Source organism: Schistocerca americana, chromosome 8 (assembly GCF_021461395.2).
Source record: "Schistocerca americana isolate TAMUIC-IGC-003095 chromosome 8, iqSchAmer2.1, whole genome shotgun sequence".
Taxonomy (NCBI): Eukaryota; Metazoa; Arthropoda; class Insecta; order Orthoptera; family Acrididae; genus Schistocerca; species Schistocerca americana.
In genome coordinates this window covers 386853552-386871333 of record NC_060126.1, presented here as the reverse complement: position 1 = coordinate 386871333, position 17782 = coordinate 386853552, and the positions used below count along the sequence as shown (strand labels likewise).

At 52.9% G+C, this 17782-nt stretch overlaps 52 non-coding genes across 52 annotated transcripts; 26 read left to right on the top strand and 26 right to left on the bottom strand.

Annotated features, from left to right (window-relative positions):
• Positions 1 to 57: 57 nt before the first annotated feature.
• On the bottom strand, positions 58 to 129 carry Trnam-cau. Its single transcript has one exon. It is a non-coding gene; the product is annotated as a tRNA-Met (tRNA).
• A 275-nt stretch (positions 130 to 404) lies between these two features.
• Positions 405 to 477, bottom strand: Trnar-acg. The gene has a single exon. It is a non-coding gene; the product is annotated as a tRNA-Arg (tRNA).
• Positions 478 to 922: 445 nt separating this feature from the next.
• Trnai-uau lies at positions 923 to 1014 on the top strand. Its single transcript is given in 2 exon segments — positions 923 to 960; positions 979 to 1014. It is a non-coding gene; the product is annotated as a tRNA-Ile (tRNA).
• A 112-nt stretch (positions 1015 to 1126) lies between these two features.
• Trnad-guc lies at positions 1127 to 1198 on the top strand. The gene has a single exon. It is a non-coding gene; the product is annotated as a tRNA-Asp (tRNA).
• A 233-nt stretch (positions 1199 to 1431) lies between these two features.
• On the bottom strand, positions 1432 to 1503 carry Trnam-cau. The gene has a single exon. It is a non-coding gene; the product is annotated as a tRNA-Met (tRNA).
• Positions 1504 to 1778: 275 nt separating this feature from the next.
• Positions 1779 to 1851, bottom strand: Trnar-acg. Its single transcript has one exon. It is a non-coding gene; the product is annotated as a tRNA-Arg (tRNA).
• Positions 1852 to 2296: 445 nt separating this feature from the next.
• On the top strand, positions 2297 to 2388 carry Trnai-uau. Its single transcript is given in 2 exon segments — positions 2297 to 2334; positions 2353 to 2388. It is a non-coding gene; the product is annotated as a tRNA-Ile (tRNA).
• Positions 2389 to 2500: 112 nt separating this feature from the next.
• Trnad-guc lies at positions 2501 to 2572 on the top strand. Its single transcript has one exon. It is a non-coding gene; the product is annotated as a tRNA-Asp (tRNA).
• A 233-nt stretch (positions 2573 to 2805) lies between these two features.
• Positions 2806 to 2877, bottom strand: Trnam-cau. Its single transcript has one exon. It is a non-coding gene; the product is annotated as a tRNA-Met (tRNA).
• Positions 2878 to 3152: 275 nt separating this feature from the next.
• Trnar-acg lies at positions 3153 to 3225 on the bottom strand. The gene has a single exon. It is a non-coding gene; the product is annotated as a tRNA-Arg (tRNA).
• Positions 3226 to 3670: 445 nt separating this feature from the next.
• Trnai-uau lies at positions 3671 to 3762 on the top strand. Its single transcript is given in 2 exon segments — positions 3671 to 3708; positions 3727 to 3762. It is a non-coding gene; the product is annotated as a tRNA-Ile (tRNA).
• A 112-nt stretch (positions 3763 to 3874) lies between these two features.
• Trnad-guc lies at positions 3875 to 3946 on the top strand. The gene has a single exon. It is a non-coding gene; the product is annotated as a tRNA-Asp (tRNA).
• A 233-nt stretch (positions 3947 to 4179) lies between these two features.
• Trnam-cau lies at positions 4180 to 4251 on the bottom strand. The gene has a single exon. It is a non-coding gene; the product is annotated as a tRNA-Met (tRNA).
• A 275-nt stretch (positions 4252 to 4526) lies between these two features.
• Positions 4527 to 4599, bottom strand: Trnar-acg. Its single transcript has one exon. It is a non-coding gene; the product is annotated as a tRNA-Arg (tRNA).
• A 445-nt stretch (positions 4600 to 5044) lies between these two features.
• Trnai-uau lies at positions 5045 to 5136 on the top strand. Its single transcript is given in 2 exon segments — positions 5045 to 5082; positions 5101 to 5136. It is a non-coding gene; the product is annotated as a tRNA-Ile (tRNA).
• A 112-nt stretch (positions 5137 to 5248) lies between these two features.
• Trnad-guc lies at positions 5249 to 5320 on the top strand. The gene has a single exon. It is a non-coding gene; the product is annotated as a tRNA-Asp (tRNA).
• Positions 5321 to 5553: 233 nt separating this feature from the next.
• On the bottom strand, positions 5554 to 5625 carry Trnam-cau. The gene has a single exon. It is a non-coding gene; the product is annotated as a tRNA-Met (tRNA).
• Positions 5626 to 5900: 275 nt separating this feature from the next.
• On the bottom strand, positions 5901 to 5973 carry Trnar-acg. Its single transcript has one exon. It is a non-coding gene; the product is annotated as a tRNA-Arg (tRNA).
• Positions 5974 to 6418: 445 nt separating this feature from the next.
• Positions 6419 to 6510, top strand: Trnai-uau. Its single transcript is given in 2 exon segments — positions 6419 to 6456; positions 6475 to 6510. It is a non-coding gene; the product is annotated as a tRNA-Ile (tRNA).
• A 112-nt stretch (positions 6511 to 6622) lies between these two features.
• Trnad-guc lies at positions 6623 to 6694 on the top strand. Its single transcript has one exon. It is a non-coding gene; the product is annotated as a tRNA-Asp (tRNA).
• A 233-nt stretch (positions 6695 to 6927) lies between these two features.
• Trnam-cau lies at positions 6928 to 6999 on the bottom strand. The gene has a single exon. It is a non-coding gene; the product is annotated as a tRNA-Met (tRNA).
• Positions 7000 to 7274: 275 nt separating this feature from the next.
• Trnar-acg lies at positions 7275 to 7347 on the bottom strand. Its single transcript has one exon. It is a non-coding gene; the product is annotated as a tRNA-Arg (tRNA).
• A 445-nt stretch (positions 7348 to 7792) lies between these two features.
• On the top strand, positions 7793 to 7884 carry Trnai-uau. Its single transcript is given in 2 exon segments — positions 7793 to 7830; positions 7849 to 7884. It is a non-coding gene; the product is annotated as a tRNA-Ile (tRNA).
• A 112-nt stretch (positions 7885 to 7996) lies between these two features.
• Positions 7997 to 8068, top strand: Trnad-guc. Its single transcript has one exon. It is a non-coding gene; the product is annotated as a tRNA-Asp (tRNA).
• Positions 8069 to 8301: 233 nt separating this feature from the next.
• Trnam-cau lies at positions 8302 to 8373 on the bottom strand. The gene has a single exon. It is a non-coding gene; the product is annotated as a tRNA-Met (tRNA).
• Positions 8374 to 8648: 275 nt separating this feature from the next.
• Trnar-acg lies at positions 8649 to 8721 on the bottom strand. Its single transcript has one exon. It is a non-coding gene; the product is annotated as a tRNA-Arg (tRNA).
• Positions 8722 to 9166: 445 nt separating this feature from the next.
• Positions 9167 to 9258, top strand: Trnai-uau. Its single transcript is given in 2 exon segments — positions 9167 to 9204; positions 9223 to 9258. It is a non-coding gene; the product is annotated as a tRNA-Ile (tRNA).
• A 112-nt stretch (positions 9259 to 9370) lies between these two features.
• Positions 9371 to 9442, top strand: Trnad-guc. The gene has a single exon. It is a non-coding gene; the product is annotated as a tRNA-Asp (tRNA).
• A 233-nt stretch (positions 9443 to 9675) lies between these two features.
• On the bottom strand, positions 9676 to 9747 carry Trnam-cau. Its single transcript has one exon. It is a non-coding gene; the product is annotated as a tRNA-Met (tRNA).
• Positions 9748 to 10022: 275 nt separating this feature from the next.
• Positions 10023 to 10095, bottom strand: Trnar-acg. Its single transcript has one exon. It is a non-coding gene; the product is annotated as a tRNA-Arg (tRNA).
• Positions 10096 to 10540: 445 nt separating this feature from the next.
• On the top strand, positions 10541 to 10632 carry Trnai-uau. Its single transcript is given in 2 exon segments — positions 10541 to 10578; positions 10597 to 10632. It is a non-coding gene; the product is annotated as a tRNA-Ile (tRNA).
• Positions 10633 to 10744: 112 nt separating this feature from the next.
• On the top strand, positions 10745 to 10816 carry Trnad-guc. The gene has a single exon. It is a non-coding gene; the product is annotated as a tRNA-Asp (tRNA).
• Positions 10817 to 11049: 233 nt separating this feature from the next.
• Trnam-cau lies at positions 11050 to 11121 on the bottom strand. The gene has a single exon. It is a non-coding gene; the product is annotated as a tRNA-Met (tRNA).
• A 275-nt stretch (positions 11122 to 11396) lies between these two features.
• Positions 11397 to 11469, bottom strand: Trnar-acg. The gene has a single exon. It is a non-coding gene; the product is annotated as a tRNA-Arg (tRNA).
• A 445-nt stretch (positions 11470 to 11914) lies between these two features.
• Trnai-uau lies at positions 11915 to 12006 on the top strand. Its single transcript is given in 2 exon segments — positions 11915 to 11952; positions 11971 to 12006. It is a non-coding gene; the product is annotated as a tRNA-Ile (tRNA).
• A 112-nt stretch (positions 12007 to 12118) lies between these two features.
• On the top strand, positions 12119 to 12190 carry Trnad-guc. The gene has a single exon. It is a non-coding gene; the product is annotated as a tRNA-Asp (tRNA).
• Positions 12191 to 12423: 233 nt separating this feature from the next.
• Positions 12424 to 12495, bottom strand: Trnam-cau. Its single transcript has one exon. It is a non-coding gene; the product is annotated as a tRNA-Met (tRNA).
• Positions 12496 to 12770: 275 nt separating this feature from the next.
• Trnar-acg lies at positions 12771 to 12843 on the bottom strand. Its single transcript has one exon. It is a non-coding gene; the product is annotated as a tRNA-Arg (tRNA).
• A 445-nt stretch (positions 12844 to 13288) lies between these two features.
• Trnai-uau lies at positions 13289 to 13380 on the top strand. Its single transcript is given in 2 exon segments — positions 13289 to 13326; positions 13345 to 13380. It is a non-coding gene; the product is annotated as a tRNA-Ile (tRNA).
• Positions 13381 to 13492: 112 nt separating this feature from the next.
• Trnad-guc lies at positions 13493 to 13564 on the top strand. Its single transcript has one exon. It is a non-coding gene; the product is annotated as a tRNA-Asp (tRNA).
• Positions 13565 to 13797: 233 nt separating this feature from the next.
• On the bottom strand, positions 13798 to 13869 carry Trnam-cau. Its single transcript has one exon. It is a non-coding gene; the product is annotated as a tRNA-Met (tRNA).
• A 275-nt stretch (positions 13870 to 14144) lies between these two features.
• Positions 14145 to 14217, bottom strand: Trnar-acg. Its single transcript has one exon. It is a non-coding gene; the product is annotated as a tRNA-Arg (tRNA).
• A 445-nt stretch (positions 14218 to 14662) lies between these two features.
• Trnai-uau lies at positions 14663 to 14754 on the top strand. Its single transcript is given in 2 exon segments — positions 14663 to 14700; positions 14719 to 14754. It is a non-coding gene; the product is annotated as a tRNA-Ile (tRNA).
• Positions 14755 to 14866: 112 nt separating this feature from the next.
• Trnad-guc lies at positions 14867 to 14938 on the top strand. The gene has a single exon. It is a non-coding gene; the product is annotated as a tRNA-Asp (tRNA).
• A 233-nt stretch (positions 14939 to 15171) lies between these two features.
• Positions 15172 to 15243, bottom strand: Trnam-cau. Its single transcript has one exon. It is a non-coding gene; the product is annotated as a tRNA-Met (tRNA).
• A 275-nt stretch (positions 15244 to 15518) lies between these two features.
• Trnar-acg lies at positions 15519 to 15591 on the bottom strand. Its single transcript has one exon. It is a non-coding gene; the product is annotated as a tRNA-Arg (tRNA).
• Positions 15592 to 16036: 445 nt separating this feature from the next.
• Trnai-uau lies at positions 16037 to 16128 on the top strand. The gene is given in 2 exon segments: positions 16037 to 16074; positions 16093 to 16128. It is a non-coding gene; the product is annotated as a tRNA-Ile (tRNA).
• A 112-nt stretch (positions 16129 to 16240) lies between these two features.
• Trnad-guc lies at positions 16241 to 16312 on the top strand. The gene has a single exon. It is a non-coding gene; the product is annotated as a tRNA-Asp (tRNA).
• A 233-nt stretch (positions 16313 to 16545) lies between these two features.
• Trnam-cau lies at positions 16546 to 16617 on the bottom strand. The gene has a single exon. It is a non-coding gene; the product is annotated as a tRNA-Met (tRNA).
• A 275-nt stretch (positions 16618 to 16892) lies between these two features.
• Positions 16893 to 16965, bottom strand: Trnar-acg. The gene has a single exon. It is a non-coding gene; the product is annotated as a tRNA-Arg (tRNA).
• Positions 16966 to 17410: 445 nt separating this feature from the next.
• On the top strand, positions 17411 to 17502 carry Trnai-uau. The gene is given in 2 exon segments: positions 17411 to 17448; positions 17467 to 17502. It is a non-coding gene; the product is annotated as a tRNA-Ile (tRNA).
• A 112-nt stretch (positions 17503 to 17614) lies between these two features.
• Trnad-guc lies at positions 17615 to 17686 on the top strand. Its single transcript has one exon. It is a non-coding gene; the product is annotated as a tRNA-Asp (tRNA).
• The last annotated feature ends 96 nt before the right edge of the window (positions 17687 to 17782 follow it).

Sequence of the window (17782 nt, the reverse complement as noted above, 5' to 3'; positions counted from 1 at the left end):
TCAGCGCACCCCAAGATTAATGATCGAGCTCGAAGCACCCAAGAAAAAGAATAAGTTTAGCAGAGCGTGGTTTCGATCCACGGACCTCTGGGTTATGGGCCCAGCACGCTTCCACTGCGCCACTCTGCTGTGCGGAGAGAGGTGCGCTCTTCGGTGCGTGATATGGGACACTTGGAAAAGCGTTTGTCCGCGTCGCGTACCGTTTAATTAACTGTGTAGCATCTCCCACCTTGACTTGTCTCGACTTTGCTCGACTGACGCTACGCTGACGCTTGCACGAAGCGATATTTACCGCGATCGTCTCGAGATGCAGCTGCGAGATGCTCAGGATTAACATTGCACTCCACGAAGGTGGAGACATTCGAATGCACTGCCTAGCTACGCGCCCGCAACTAACAAAATGCCGACCCTGCCAGGATTCGAACCTGGAATCTTCTGATCCGTAGTCAGACGCGTTATCCGTTGCGCCACAGGGCCACTGTTCGCGTTTTATCCTACGAGGCGGGTGCACATCGCAAAGCAACGTGTTCTCCTTGGCTCGGCAATTGCATGTCATCCACTGACAACGGCGGCGCGGCCACTCTGGTCTTCCGCACTCTGCAGGGAGCTGCCACCAAGGAAAGCATCTCTCCTCCTGCTGCTCGGCCACGGAGCGCCTGCACAGCTTAGAGCTTGCCACACATCTGCCGTCGCTGTTGGACAGGTAACGGCATGCAAAGCGCATGTTTTTTTGCATTTTTTCGGTGATGACAAGCGGTTGACATGCTTGTAAGTGTAGCATATAAAACAAGAATCGTGTGAAGCATTCGTAGACAGGTGCTAAAGTCGTAGTATGGCCGCAGGTGACGGTCGTATGACGGGTGTGTAGCCACAACAGGTTGGCATCAAAGTGAATACCGCTAACTGTAAGCACTCTGCTGTAGCCCCAGTGGCGCAATTGGTTAGCGCACGGTACTTATAAGGCAGTAGCCGTGAGCAATGCCGGGGTTGTGAGTTCGAGCCTCACCTGGGGCATACTTTTATTTCGTAGCAGCTGACTATGGAAGCATCGGGACGCTAGATTTGAGATGTATCACGTACCTGAGAGACCATAAATGTGCGTGCACTGTAGTCAACGACTGCGTGTTCCTCGGTAGTATAGTGGTTAGTATCCCCGCCTGTCACGCGGGAGACCGGGGTTCGATTCCCCGCCGGGCAGATGCGATTTTTATATCGCGAAGGTTGCACGTGTGGCCCGAAAAAGCATTACCGTTGTGATCAAGGAATGCAATTGCCAAAACATCGTAAGAAAGTCTGCGCCTTAGGAAGTGTTTCTCGTATTCTGCACACGACGTCGTCGTTTCACAACTCACAGGGTTTGCTGTCGACGCTGAATCAGCGCACCCCAAGATTAATGATCGAGCTCGAAGCACCCAAGAAAAAGAATAAGTTTAGCAGAGCGTGGTTTCGATCCACGGACCTCTGGGTTATGGGCCCAGCACGCTTCCACTGCGCCACTCTGCTGTGCGGAGAGAGGTGCGCTCTTCGGTGCGTGATATGGGACACTTGGAAAAGCGTTTGTCCGCGTCGCGTACCGTTTAATTAACTGTGTAGCATCTCCCACCTTGACTTGTCTCGACTTTGCTCGACTGACGCTACGCTGACGCTTGCACGAAGCGATATTTACCGCGATCGTCTCGAGATGCAGCTGCGAGATGCTCAGGATTAACATTGCACTCCACGAAGGTGGAGACATTCGAATGCACTGCCTAGCTACGCGCCCGCAACTAACAAAATGCCGACCCTGCCAGGATTCGAACCTGGAATCTTCTGATCCGTAGTCAGACGCGTTATCCGTTGCGCCACAGGGCCACTGTTCGCGTTTTATCCTACGAGGCGGGTGCACATCGCAAAGCAACGTGTTCTCCTTGGCTCGGCAATTGCATGTCATCCACTGACAACGGCGGCGCGGCCACTCTGGTCTTCCGCACTCTGCAGGGAGCTGCCACCAAGGAAAGCATCTCTCCTCCTGCTGCTCGGCCACGGAGCGCCTGCACAGCTTAGAGCTTGCCACACATCTGCCGTCGCTGTTGGACAGGTAACGGCATGCAAAGCGCATGTTTTTTTGCATTTTTTCGGTGATGACAAGCGGTTGACATGCTTGTAAGTGTAGCATATAAAACAAGAATCGTGTGAAGCATTCGTAGACAGGTGCTAAAGTCGTAGTATGGCCGCAGGTGACGGTCGTATGACGGGTGTGTAGCCACAACAGGTTGGCATCAAAGTGAATACCGCTAACTGTAAGCACTCTGCTGTAGCCCCAGTGGCGCAATTGGTTAGCGCACGGTACTTATAAGGCAGTAGCCGTGAGCAATGCCGGGGTTGTGAGTTCGAGCCTCACCTGGGGCATACTTTTATTTCGTAGCAGCTGACTATGGAAGCATCGGGACGCTAGATTTGAGATGTATCACGTACCTGAGAGACCATAAATGTGCGTGCACTGTAGTCAACGACTGCGTGTTCCTCGGTAGTATAGTGGTTAGTATCCCCGCCTGTCACGCGGGAGACCGGGGTTCGATTCCCCGCCGGGCAGATGCGATTTTTATATCGCGAAGGTTGCACGTGTGGCCCGAAAAAGCATTACCGTTGTGATCAAGGAATGCAATTGCCAAAAAATCGTAAGAAAGTCTGCGCCTTAGGAAGTGTTTCTCGTATTCTGCACACGACGTCGTCGTTTCACAACTCACAGGGTTTGCTGTCGACGCTGAATCAGCGCACCCCAAGATTAATGATCGAGCTCGAAGCACCCAAGAAAAAGAATAAGTTTAGCAGAGCGTGGTTTCGATCCACGGACCTCTGGGTTATGGGCCCAGCACGCTTCCACTGCGCCACTCTGCTGTGCGGAGAGAGGTGCGCTCTTCGGTGCGTGATATGGGACACTTGGAAAAGCGTTTGTCCGCGTCGCGTACCGTTTAATTAACTGTGTAGCATCTCCCACCTTGACTTGTCTCGACTTTGCTCGACTGACGCTACGCTGACGCTTGCACGAAGCGATATTTACCGCGATCGTCTCGAGATGCAGCTGCGAGATGCTCAGGATTAACATTGCACTCCACGAAGGTGGAGACATTCGAATGCACTGCCTAGCTAGGCGCCCGCAACTAACAAAATGCCGACCCTGCCAGGATTCGAACCTGGAATCTTCTGATCCGTAGTCAGACGCGTTATCCGTTGCGCCACAGGGCCACTGTTCGCGTTTTATCCTACGAGGCGGTTGCACATCGCAAAGCAACGTGTTCTCCTTGGCTCGGCAATTGCATGTCATCCACTGACAACGGCGGCGCGGCCACTCTGGTCTTCCGCACTCTGCAGGGAGCTGCCACCAAGGAAGGCATCTCTCCTCCTGCTGCTCGGCCACGGAGCGCCTGCACAGCTTAGAGCTTGCCACACATCTGCCGTCGCTGTTGGACAGGTAACGGCATGCAAAGCGCATGTTTTTTTGCATTTTTTCGGTGATGACAAGCGGTTGACATGCTTGTAAGTGTAGCATATAAAACAAGAATCGTGTGAAGCATTCGTAGACAGGTGCTAAAGTCGTAGTATGGCCGCAGGTGACGGTCGTATGACGGGTGTGTAGCCACAACAGGTTGGCATCAAAGTGAATACCGCTAACTGTAAGCACTCTGCTGTAGCCCCAGTGGCGCAATTGGTTAGCGCACGGTACTTATAAGGCAGTAGCCGTGAGCAATGCCGGGGTTGTGAGTTCGAGCCTCACCTGGGGCATACTTTTATTTCGTAGCAGCTGACTATGGAAGCATCGGGACGCTAGATTTGAGATGTATCACGTACCTGAGAGACCATAAATGTGCGTGCACTGTAGTCAACGACTGCGTGTTCCTCGGTAGTATAGTGGTTAGTATCCCCGCCTGTCACGCGGGAGACCGGGGTTCGATTCCCCGCCGGGCAGATGCGATTTTTATATCGCGAAGGTTGCACGTGTGGCCCGAAAAAGCATTACCGTTGTGATCAAGGAATGCAATTGCCAAAAAATCGTAAGAAAGTCTGCGCCTTAGGAAGTGTTTCTCGTATTCTGCACACGACGTCGTCGTTTCACAACTCACAGGGTTTGCTGTCGACGCTGAATCAGCGCACCCCAAGATTAATGATCGAGCTCGAAGCACCCAAGAAAAAGAATAAGTTTAGCAGAGCGTGGTTTCGATCCACGGACCTCTGGGTTATGGGCCCAGCACGCTTCCACTGCGCCACTCTGCTGTGCGGAGAGAGGTGCGCTCTTCGGTGCGTGATATGGGACACTTGGAAAAGCGTTTGTCCGCGTCGCGTACCGTTTAATTAACTGTGTAGCATCTCCCACCTTGACTTGTCTCGACTTTGCTCGACTGACGCTACGCTGACGCTTGCACGAAGCGATATTTACCGCGATCGTCTCGAGATGCAGCTGCGAGATGCTCAGGATTAACATTGCACTCCACGAAGGTGGAGACATTCGAATGCACTGCCTAGCTACGCGCCCGCAACTAACAAAATGCCGACCCTGCCAGGATTCGAACCTGGAATCTTCTGATCCGTAGTCAGACGCGTTATCCGTTGCGCCACAGGGCCACTGTTCGCGTTTTATCCTACGAGGCGGGTGCACATCGCAAAGCAACGTGTTCTCCTTGGCTCGGCAATTGCATGTCATCCACTGACAACGGCGGCGCGGCCACTCTGGTCTTCCGCACTCTGCAGGGAGCTGCCACCAAGGAAGGCATCTCTCCTCCTGCTGCTCGGCCACGGAGCGCCTGCACAGCTTAGAGCTTGCCACACATCTGCCGTCGCTGTTGGACAGGTAACGGCATGCAAAGCGCATGTTTTTTTGCATTTTTTCGGTGATGACAAGCGGTTGACATGCTTGTAAGTGTAGCATATAAAACAAGAATCGTGTGAAGCATTCGTAGACAGGTGCTAAAGTCGTAGTATGGCCGCAGGTGACGGTCGTATGACGGGTGTGTAGCCACAACAGGTTGGCATCAAAGTGAATACCGCTAACTGTAAGCACTCTGCTGTAGCCCCAGTGGCGCAATTGGTTAGCGCACGGTACTTATAAGGCAGTAGCCGTGAGCAATGCCGGGGTTGTGAGTTCGAGCCTCACCTGGGGCATACTTTTATTTCGTAGCAGCTGACTATGGAAGCATCGGGACGCTAGATTTGAGATGTATCACGTACCTGAGAGACCATAAATGTGCGTGCACTGTAGTCAACGACTGCGTGTTCCTCGGTAGTATAGTGGTTAGTATCCCCGCCTGTCACGCGGGAGACCGGGGTTCGATTCCCCGCCGGGCAGATGCGATTTTTATATCGCGAAGGTTGCACGTGTGGCCCGAAAAAGCATTACCGTTGTGATCAAGGAATGCAATTGCCAAAAAATCGTAAGAAAGTCTGCGCCTTAGGAAGTGTTTCTCGTATTCTGCACACGACGTCGTCGTTTCACAACTCACAGGGTTTGCTGTCGACGCTGAATCAGCGCACCCCAAGATTAATGATCGAGCTCGAAGCACCCAAGAAAAAGAATAAGTTTAGCAGAGCGTGGTTTCGATCCACGGACCTCTGGGTTATGGGCCCAGCACGCTTCCACTGCGCCACTCTGCTGTGCGGAGAGAGGTGCGCTCTTCGGTGCGTGATATGGGACACTTGGAAAAGCGTTTGTCCGCGTCGCGTACCGTTTAATTAACTGTGTAGCATCTCCCACCTTGACTTGTCTCGACTTTGCTCGACTGACGCTACGCTGACGCTTGCACGAAGCGATATTTACCGCGATCGTCTCGAGATGCAGCTGCGAGATGCTCAGGATTAACATTGCACTCCACGAAGGTGGAGACATTCGAATGCACTGCCTAGCTACGCGCCCGCAACTAACAAAATGCCGACCCTGCCAGGATTCGAACCTGGAATCTTCTGATCCGTAGTCAGACGCGTTATCCGTTGCGCCACAGGGCCACTGTTCGCGTTTTATCCTACGAGGCGGGTGCACATCGCAAAGCAACGTGTTCTCCTTGGCTCGGCAATTGCATGTCATCCACTGACAACGGCGGCGCGGCCACTCTGGTCTTCCGCACTCTGCAGGGAGCTGCCACCAAGGAAAGCATCTCTCCTCCTGCTGCTCGGCCACGGAGCGCCTGCACAGCTTAGAGCTTGCCACACATCTGCCGTCGCTGTTGGACAGGTAACGGCATGCAAAGCGCATGTTTTTTTGCATTTTTTCGGTGATGACAAGCGGTTGACATGCTTGTAAGTGTAGCATATAAAACAAGAATCGTGTGAAGCATTCGTAGACAGGTGCTAAAGTCGTAGTATGGCCGCAGGTGACGGTCGTATGACGGGTGTGTAGCCACAACAGGTTGGCATCAAAGTGAATACCGCTAACTGTAAGCACTCTGCTGTAGCCCCAGTGGCGCAATTGGTTAGCGCACGGTACTTATAAGGCAGTAGCCGTGAGCAATGCCGGGGTTGTGAGTTCGAGCCTCACCTGGGGCATACTTTTATTTCGTAGCAGCTGACTATGGAAGCATCGGGACGCTAGATTTGAGATGTATCACGTACCTGAGAGACCATAAATGTGCGTGCACTGTAGTCAACGACTGCGTGTTCCTCGGTAGTATAGTGGTTAGTATCCCCGCCTGTCACGCGGGAGACCGGGGTTCGATTCCCCGCCGGGCAGATGCGATTTTTATATCGCGAAGGTTGCACGTGTGGCCCGAAAAAGCATTACCGTTGTGATCAAGGAATGCAATTGCCAAAAAATCGTAAGAAAGTCTGCGCCTTAGGAAGTGTTTCTCGTATTCTGCACACGACGTCGTCGTTTCACAACTCACAGGGTTTGCTGTCGACGCTGAATCAGCGCACCCCAAGATTAATGATCGAGCTCGAAGCACCCAAGAAAAAGAATAAGTTTAGCAGAGCGTGGTTTCGATCCACGGACCTCTGGGTTATGGGCCCAGCACGCTTCCACTGCGCCACTCTGCTGTGCGGAGAGAGGTGCGCTCTTCGGTGCGTGATATGGGACACTTGGAAAAGCGTTTGTCCGCGTCGCGTACCGTTTAATTAACTGTGTAGCATCTCCCACCTTGACTTGTCTCGACTTTGCTCGACTGACGCTACGCTGACGCTTGCACGAAGCGATATTTACCGCGATCGTCTCGAGATGCAGCTGCGAGATGCTCAGGATTAACATTGCACTCCACGAAGGTGGAGACATTCGAATGCACTGCCTAGCTAGGCGCCCGCAACTAACAAAATGCCGACCCTGCCAGGATTCGAACCTGGAATCTTCTGATCCGTAGTCAGACGCGTTATCCGTTGCGCCACAGGGCCACTGTTCGCGTTTTATCCTACGAGGCGGTTGCACATCGCAAAGCAACGTGTTCTCCTTGGCTCGGCAATTGCATGTCATCCACTGACAACGGCGGCGCGGCCACTCTGGTCTTCCGCACTCTGCAGGGAGCTGCCACCAAGGAAGGCATCTCTCCTCCTGCTGCTCGGCCACGGAGCGCCTGCACAGCTTAGAGCTTGCCACACATCTGCCGTCGCTGTTGGACAGGTAACGGCATGCAAAGCGCATGTTTTTTTGCATTTTTTCGGTGATGACAAGCGGTTGACATGCTTGTAAGTGTAGCATATAAAACAAGAATCGTGTGAAGCATTCGTAGACAGGTGCTAAAGTCGTAGTATGGCCGCAGGTGACGGTCGTATGACGGGTGTGTAGCCACAACAGGTTGGCATCAAAGTGAATACCGCTAACTGTAAGCACTCTGCTGTAGCCCCAGTGGCGCAATTGGTTAGCGCACGGTACTTATAAGGCAGTAGCCGTGAGCAATGCCGGGGTTGTGAGTTCGAGCCTCACCTGGGGCATACTTTTATTTCGTAGCAGCTGACTATGGAAGCATCGGGACGCTAGATTTGAGATGTATCACGTACCTGAGAGACCATAAATGTGCGTGCACTGTAGTCAACGACTGCGTGTTCCTCGGTAGTATAGTGGTTAGTATCCCCGCCTGTCACGCGGGAGACCGGGGTTCGATTCCCCGCCGGGCAGATGCGATTTTTATATCGCGAAGGTTGCACGTGTGGCCCGAAAAAGCATTACCGTTGTGATCAAGGAATGCAATTGCCAAAAAATCGTAAGAAAGTCTGCGCCTTAGGAAGTGTTTCTCGTATTCTGCACACGACGTCGTCGTTTCACAACTCACAGGGTTTGCTGTCGACGCTGAATCAGCGCACCCCAAGATTAATGATCGAGCTCGAAGCACCCAAGAAAAAGAATAAGTTTAGCAGAGCGTGGTTTCGATCCACGGACCTCTGGGTTATGGGCCCAGCACGCTTCCACTGCGCCACTCTGCTGTGCGGAGAGAGGTGCGCTCTTCGGTGCGTGATATGGGACACTTGGAAAAGCGTTTGTCCGCGTCGCGTACCGTTTAATTAACTGTGTAGCATCTCCCACCTTGACTTGTCTCGACTTTGCTCGACTGACGCTACGCTGACGCTTGCACGAAGCGATATTTACCGCGATCGTCTCGAGATGCAGCTGCGAGATGCTCAGGATTAACATTGCACTCCACGAAGGTGGAGACATTCGAATGCACTGCCTAGCTAGGCGCCCGCAACTAACAAAATGCCGACCCTGCCAGGATTCGAACCTGGAATCTTCTGATCCGTAGTCAGACGCGTTATCCGTTGCGCCACAGGGCCACTGTTCGCGTTTTATCCTACGAGGCGGGTGCACATCGCAAAGCAACGTGTTCTCCTTGGCTCGGCAATTGCATGTCATCCACTGACAACGGCGGCGCGGCCACTCTGGTCTTCCGCACTCTGCAGGGAGCTGCCACCAAGGAAAGCATCTCTCCTCCTGCTGCTCGGCCACGGAGCGCCTGCACAGCTTAGAGCTTGCCACACATCTGCCGTCGCTGTTGGACAGGTAACGGCATGCAAAGCGCATGTTTTTTTGCATTTTTTCGGTGATGACAAGCGGTTGACATGCTTGTAAGTGTAGCATATAAAACAAGAATCGTGTGAAGCATTCGTAGACAGGTGCTAAAGTCGTAGTATGGCCGCAGGTGACGGTCGTATGACGGGTGTGTAGCCACAACAGGTTGGCATCAAAGTGAATACCGCTAACTGTAAGCACTCTGCTGTAGCCCCAGTGGCGCAATTGGTTAGCGCACGGTACTTATAAGGCAGTAGCCGTGAGCAATGCCGGGGTTGTGAGTTCGAGCCTCACCTGGGGCATACTTTTATTTCGTAGCAGCTGACTATGGAAGCATCGGGACGCTAGATTTGAGATGTATCACGTACCTGAGAGACCATAAATGTGCGTGCACTGTAGTCAACGACTGCGTGTTCCTCGGTAGTATAGTGGTTAGTATCCCCGCCTGTCACGCGGGAGACCGGGGTTCGATTCCCCGCCGGGCAGATGCGATTTTTATATCGCGAAGGTTGCACGTGTGGCCCGAAAAAGCATTACCGTTGTGATCAAGGAATGCAATTGCCAAAAAATCGTAAGAAAGTCTGCGCCTTAGGAAGTGTTTCTCGTATTCTGCACACGACGTCGTCGTTTCACAACTCACAGGGTTTGCTGTCGACGCTGAATCAGCGCACCCCAAGATTAATGATCGAGCTCGAAGCACCCAAGAAAAAGAATAAGTTTAGCAGAGCGTGGTTTCGATCCACGGACCTCTGGGTTATGGGCCCAGCACGCTTCCACTGCGCCACTCTGCTGTGCGGAGAGAGGTGCGCTCTTCGGTGCGTGATATGGGACACTTGGAAAAGCGTTTGTCCGCGTCGCGTACCGTTTAATTAACTGTGTAGCATCTCCCACCTTGACTTGTCTCGACTTTGCTCGACTGACGCTACGCTGACGCTTGCACGAAGCGATATTTACCGCGATCGTCTCGAGATGCAGCTGCGAGATGCTCAGGATTAACATTGCACTCCACGAAGGTGGAGACATTCGAATGCACTGCCTAGCTACGCGCCCGCAACTAACAAAATGCCGACCCTGCCAGGATTCGAACCTGGAATCTTCTGATCCGTAGTCAGACGCGTTATCCGTTGCGCCACAGGGCCACTGTTCGCGTTTTATCCTACGAGGCGGGTGCACATCGCAAAGCAACGTGTTCTCCTTGGCTCGGCAATTGCATGTCATCCACTGACAACGGCGGCGCGGCCACTCTGGTCTTCCGCACTCTGCAGGGAGCTGCCACCAAGGAAAGCATCTCTCCTCCTGCTGCTCGGCCACGGAGCGCCTGCACAGCTTAGAGCTTGCCACACATCTGCCGTCGCTGTTGGACAGGTAACGGCATGCAAAGCGCATGTTTTTTTGCATTTTTTCGGTGATGACAAGCGGTTGACATGCTTGTAAGTGTAGCATATAAAACAAGAATCGTGTGAAGCATTCGTAGACAGGTGCTAAAGTCGTAGTATGGCCGCAGGTGACGGTCGTATGACGGGTGTGTAGCCACAACAGGTTGGCATCAAAGTGAATACCGCTAACTGTAAGCACTCTGCTGTAGCCCCAGTGGCGCAATTGGTTAGCGCACGGTACTTATAAGGCAGTAGCCGTGAGCAATGCCGGGGTTGTGAGTTCGAGCCTCACCTGGGGCATACTTTTATTTCGTAGCAGCTGACTATGGAAGCATCGGGACGCTAGATTTGAGATGTATCACGTACCTGAGAGACCATAAATGTGCGTGCACTGTAGTCAACGACTGCGTGTTCCTCGGTAGTATAGTGGTTAGTATCCCCGCCTGTCACGCGGGAGACCGGGGTTCGATTCCCCGCCGGGCAGATGCGATTTTTATATCGCGAAGGTTGCACGTGTGGCCCGAAAAAGCATTACCGTTGTGATCAAGGAATGCAATTGCCAAAAAATCGTAAGAAAGTCTGCGCCTTAGGAAGTGTTTCTCGTATTCTGCACACGACGTCGTCGTTTCACAACTCACAGGGTTTGCTGTCGACGCTGAATCAGCGCACCCCAAGATTAATGATCGAGCTCGAAGCACCCAAGAAAAAGAATAAGTTTAGCAGAGCGTGGTTTCGATCCACGGACCTCTGGGTTATGGGCCCAGCACGCTTCCACTGCGCCACTCTGCTGTGCGGAGAGAGGTGCGCTCTTCGGTGCGTGATATGGGACACTTGGAAAAGCGTTTGTCCGCGTCGCGTACCGTTTAATTAACTGTGTAGCATCTCCCACCTTGACTTGTCTCGACTTTGCTCGACTGACGCTACGCTGACGCTTGCACGAAGCGATATTTACCGCGATCGTCTCGAGATGCAGCTGCGAGATGCTCAGGATTAACATTGCACTCCACGAAGGTGGAGACATTCGAATGCACTGCCTAGCTAGGCGCCCGCAACTAACAAAATGCCGACCCTGCCAGGATTCGAACCTGGAATCTTCTGATCCGTAGTCAGACGCGTTATCCGTTGCGCCACAGGGCCACTGTTCGCGTTTTATCCTACGAGGCGGGTGCACATCGCAAAGCAACGTGTTCTCCTTGGCTCGGCAATTGCATGTCATCCACTGACAACGGCGGCGCGGCCACTCTGGTCTTCCGCACTCTGCAGGGAGCTGCCACCAAGGAAAGCATCTCTCCTCCTGCTGCTCGGCCACGGAGCGCCTGCACAGCTTAGAGCTTGCCACACATCTGCCGTCGCTGTTGGACAGGTAACGGCATGCAAAGCGCATGTTTTTTTGCATTTTTTCGGTGATGACAAGCGGTTGACATGCTTGTAAGTGTAGCATATAAAACAAGAATCGTGTGAAGCATTCGTAGACAGGTGCTAAAGTCGTAGTATGGCCGCAGGTGACGGTCGTATGACGGGTGTGTAGCCACAACAGGTTGGCATCAAAGTGAATACCGCTAACTGTAAGCACTCTGCTGTAGCCCCAGTGGCGCAATTGGTTAGCGCACGGTACTTATAAGGCAGTAGCCGTGAGCAATGCCGGGGTTGTGAGTTCGAGCCTCACCTGGGGCATACTTTTATTTCGTAGCAGCTGACTATGGAAGCATCGGGACGCTAGATTTGAGATGTATCACGTACCTGAGAGACCATAAATGTGCGTGCACTGTAGTCAACGACTGCGTGTTCCTCGGTAGTATAGTGGTTAGTATCCCCGCCTGTCACGCGGGAGACCGGGGTTCGATTCCCCGCCGGGCAGATGCGATTTTTATATCGCGAAGGTTGCACGTGTGGCCCGAAAAAGCATTACCGTTGTGATCAAGGAATGCAATTGCCAAAAAATCGTAAGAAAGTCTGCGCCTTAGGAAGTGTTTCTCGTATTCTGCACACGACGTCGTCGTTTCACAACTCACAGGGTTTGCTGTCGACGCTGAATCAGCGCACCCCAAGATTAATGATCGAGCTCGAAGCACCCAAGAAAAAGAATAAGTTTAGCAGAGCGTGGTTTCGATCCACGGACCTCTGGGTTATGGGCCCAGCACGCTTCCACTGCGCCACTCTGCTGTGCGGAGAGAGGTGCGCTCTTCGGTGCGTGATATGGGACACTTGGAAAAGCGTTTGTCCGCGTCGCGTACCGTTTAATTAACTGTGTAGCATCTCCCACCTTGACTTGTCTCGACTTTGCTCGACTGACGCTACGCTGACGCTTGCACGAAGCGATATTTACCGCGATCGTCTCGAGATGCAGCTGCGAGATGCTCAGGATTAACATTGCACTCCACGAAGGTGGAGACATTCGAATGCACTGCCTAGCTACGCGCCCGCAACTAACAAAATGCCGACCCTGCCAGGATTCGAACCTGGAATCTTCTGATCCGTAGTCAGACGCGTTATCCGTTGCGCCACAGGGCCACTGTTCGCGTTTTATCCTACGAGGCGGGTGCACATCGCAAAGCAACGTGTTCTCCTTGGCTCGGCAATTGCATGTCATCCACTGACAACGGCGGCGCGGCCACTCTGGTCTTCCGCACTCTGCAGGGAGCTGCCACCAAGGAAAGCATCTCTCCTCCTGCTGCTCGGCCACGGAGCGCCTGCACAGCTTAGAGCTTGCCACACATCTGCCGTCGCTGTTGGACAGGTAACGGCATGCAAAGCGCATGTTTTTTTGCATTTTTTCGGTGATGACAAGCGGTTGACATGCTTGTAAGTGTAGCATATAAAACAAGAATCGTGTGAAGCATTCGTAGACAGGTGCTAAAGTCGTAGTATGGCCGCAGGTGACGGTCGTATGACGGGTGTGTAGCCACAACAGGTTGGCATCAAAGTGAATACCGCTAACTGTAAGCACTCTGCTGTAGCCCCAGTGGCGCAATTGGTTAGCGCACGGTACTTATAAGGCAGTAGCCGTGAGCAATGCCGGGGTTGTGAGTTCGAGCCTCACCTGGGGCATACTTTTATTTCGTAGCAGCTGACTATGGAAGCATCGGGACGCTAGATTTGAGATGTATCACGTACCTGAGAGACCATAAATGTGCGTGCACTGTAGTCAACGACTGCGTGTTCCTCGGTAGTATAGTGGTTAGTATCCCCGCCTGTCACGCGGGAGACCGGGGTTCGATTCCCCGCCGGGCAGATGCGATTTTTATATCGCGAAGGTTGCACGTGTGGCCCGAAAAAGCATTACCGTTGTGATCAAGGAATGCAATTGCCAAAAAATCGTAAGAAAGTCTGCGCCTTAGGAAGTGTTTCTCGTATTCTGCACACGACGTCGTCGTTTCACAACTCACAGGGTTTGCTGTCGACGCTGAATCAGCGCACCCCAAGATTAATGATCGAGCTCGAAGCACCCAAGAAAAAGAATAAGTTTAGCAGAGCGTGGTTTCGATCCACGGACCTCTGGGTTATGGGCCCAGCACGCTTCCACTGCGCCACTCTGCTGTGCGGAGAGAGGTGCGCTCTTCGGTGCGTGATATGGGACACTTGGAAAAGCGTTTGTCCGCGTCGCGTACCGTTTAATTAACTGTGTAGCATCTCCCACCTTGACTTGTCTCGACTTTGCTCGACTGACGCTACGCTGACGCTTGCACGAAGCGATATTTACCGCGATCGTCTCGAGATGCAGCTGCGAGATGCTCAGGATTAACATTGCACTCCACGAAGGTGGAGACATTCGAATGCACTGCCTAGCTAGGCGCCCGCAACTAACAAAATGCCGACCCTGCCAGGATTCGAACCTGGAATCTTCTGATCCGTAGTCAGACGCGTTATCCGTTGCGCCACAGGGCCACTGTTCGCGTTTTATCCTACGAGGCGGTTGCACATCGCAAAGCAACGTGTTCTCCTTGGCTCGGCAATTGCATGTCATCCACTGACAACGGCGGCGCGGCCACTCTGGTCTTCCGCACTCTGCAGGGAGCTGCCACCAAGGAAGGCATCTCTCCTCCTGCTGCTCGGCCACGGAGCGCCTGCACAGCTTAGAGCTTGCCACACATCTGCCGTCGCTGTTGGACAGGTAACGGCATGCAAAGCGCATGTTTTTTTGCATTTTTTCGGTGATGACAAGCGGTTGACATGCTTGTAAGTGTAGCATATAAAACAAGAATCGTGTGAAGCATTCGTAGACAGGTGCTAAAGTCGTAGTATGGCCGCAGGTGACGGTCGTATGACGGGTGTGTAGCCACAACAGGTTGGCATCAAAGTGAATACCGCTAACTGTAAGCACTCTGCTGTAGCCCCAGTGGCGCAATTGGTTAGCGCACGGTACTTATAAGGCAGTAGCCGTGAGCAATGCCGGGGTTGTGAGTTCGAGCCTCACCTGGGGCATACTTTTATTTCGTAGCAGCTGACTATGGAAGCATCGGGACGCTAGATTTGAGATGTATCACGTACCTGAGAGACCATAAATGTGCGTGCACTGTAGTCAACGACTGCGTGTTCCTCGGTAGTATAGTGGTTAGTATCCCCGCCTGTCACGCGGGAGACCGGGGTTCGATTCCCCGCCGGGCAGATGCGATTTTTATATCGCGAAGGTTGCACGTGTGGCCCGAAAAAGCATTACCGTTGTGATCAAGGAATGCAATTGCCAAAAAATCGTAAGAAAGTCTGCGCCTTAGGAAGTGTTTCTCGTATTCTGCACACGACGTCGTCGTTTCACAACTCACAGGGTTTGCTGTCGACGCTGAATCAGCGCACCCCAAGATTAATGATCGAGCTCGAAGCACCCAAGAAAAAGAATAAGTTTAGCAGAGCGTGGTTTCGATCCACGGACCTCTGGGTTATGGGCCCAGCACGCTTCCACTGCGCCACTCTGCTGTGCGGAGAGAGGTGCGCTCTTCGGTGCGTGATATGGGACACTTGGAAAAGCGTTTGTCCGCGTCGCGTACCGTTTAATTAACTGTGTAGCATCTCCCACCTTGACTTGTCTCGACTTTGCTCGACTGACGCTACGCTGACGCTTGCACGAAGCGATATTTACCGCGATCGTCTCGAGATGCAGCTGCGAGATGCTCAGGATTAACATTGCACTCCACGAAGGTGGAGACATTCGAATGCACTGCCTAGCTAGGCGCCCGCAACTAACAAAATGCCGACCCTGCCAGGATTCGAACCTGGAATCTTCTGATCCGTAGTCAGACGCGTTATCCGTTGCGCCACAGGGCCACTGTTCGCGTTTTATCCTACGAGGCGGTTGCACATCGCAAAGCAACGTGTTCTCCTTGGCTCGGCAATTGCATGTCATCCACTGACAACGGCGGCGCGGCCACTCTGGTCTTCCGCACTCTGCAGGGAGCTGCCACCAAGGAAGGCATCTCTCCTCCTGCTGCTCGGCCACGGAGCGCCTGCACAGCTTAGAGCTTGCCACACATCTGCCGTCGCTGTTGGACAGGTAACGGCATGCAAAGCGCATGTTTTTTTGCATTTTTTCGGTGATGACAAGCGGTTGACATGCTTGTAAGTGTAGCATATAAAACAAGAATCGTGTGAAGCATTCGTAGACAGGTGCTAAAGTCGTAGTATGGCCGCAGGTGACGGTCGTATGACGGGTGTGTAGCCACAACAGGTTGGCATCAAAGTGAATACCGCTAACTTTAAGCACTCTGCTGTAGCCCCAGTGGCGCAATTGGTTAGCGCACGGTACTTATAAGGCAGTAGCCGTGAGCAATGCCGGGGTTGTGAGTTCGAGCCTCACCTGGGGCATACTTTTATTTCGTAGCAGCTGACTATGGAAGCATCGGGACGCTAGATTTGAGATGTATCACGTACCTGAGAGACCATAAATGTGCGTGCACTGTAGTCAACGACTGCGTGTTCCTCGGTAGTATAGTGGTTAGTATCCCCGCCTGTCACGCGGGAGACCGGGGTTCGATTCCCCGCCGGGCAGATGCGATTTTTATATCGCGAAGGTTGCACGTGTGGCCCGAAAAAGCATTACCGTTGTGATCAAGGAATGCAATTGCCAAAAAATCGTAAGAAAGTCTGCGCCTTAGGAAGTGTTTCTCGTATTCTGCACACGACGTCGTCGTTTCACAACTCACAGGGTTTGCTGTCGACGCTGAATCAGCGCACCCCAAGATTAATGATCGAGCTCGAAGCACCCAAGAAAAAGAATAAGTTTAGCAGAGCGTGGTTTCGATCCACGGACCTCTGGGTTATGGGCCCAGCACGCTTCCACTGCGCCACTCTGCTGTGCGGAGAGAGGTGCGCTCTTCGGTGCGTGATATGGGACACTTGGAAAAGCGTTTGTCCGCGTCGCGTACCGTTTAATTAACTGTGTAGCATCTCCCACCTTGACTTGTCTCGACTTTGCTCGACTGACGCTACGCTGACGCTTGCACGAAGCGATATTTACCGCGATCGTCTCGAGATGCAGCTGCGAGATGCTCAGGATTAACATTGCACTCCACGAAGGTGGAGACATTCGAATGCACTGCCTAGCTAGGCGCCCGCAACTAACAAAATGCCGACCCTGCCAGGATTCGAACCTGGAATCTTCTGATCCGTAGTCAGACGCGTTATCCGTTGCGCCACAGGGCCACTGTTCGCGTTTTATCCTACGAGGCGGGTGCACATCGCAAAGCAACGTGTTCTCCTTGGCTCGGCAATTGCATGTCATCCACTGACAACGGCGGCGCGGCCACTCTGGTCTTCCGCACTCTGCAGGGAGCTGCCACCAAGGAAGGCATCTCTCCTCCTGCTGCTCGGCCACGGAGCGCCTGCACAGCTTAGAGCTTGCCACACATCTGCCGTCGCTGTTGGACAGGTAACGGCATGCAAAGCGCATGTTTTTTTGCATTTTTTCGGTGATGACAAGCGGTTGACATGCTTGTAAGTGTAGCATATAAAACAAGAATCGTGTGAAGCATTCGTAGACAGGTGCTAAAGTCGTAGTATGGCCGCAGGTGACGGTCGTATGACGGGTGTGTAGCCACAACAGGTTGGCATCAAAGTGAATACCGCTAACTGTAAGCACTCTGCTGTAGCCCCAGTGGCGCAATTGGTTAGCGCACGGTACTTATAAGGCAGTAGCCGTGAGCAATGCCGGGGTTGTGAGTTCGAGCCTCACCTGGGGCATACTTTTATTTCGTAGCAGCTGACTATGGAAGCATCGGGACGCTAGATTTGAGATGTATCACGTACCTGAGAGACCATAAATGTGCGTGCACTGTAGTCAACGACTGCGTGTTCCTCGGTAGTATAGTGGTTAGTATCCCCGCCTGTCACGCGGGAGACCGGGGTTCGATTCCCCGCCGGGCAGATGCGATTTTTATATCGCGAAGGTTGCACGTGTGGCCCGAAAAAGCATTACCGTTGTGATCAAGGAATGCAATTGCCAAAAAATCGTAAGAAAGTC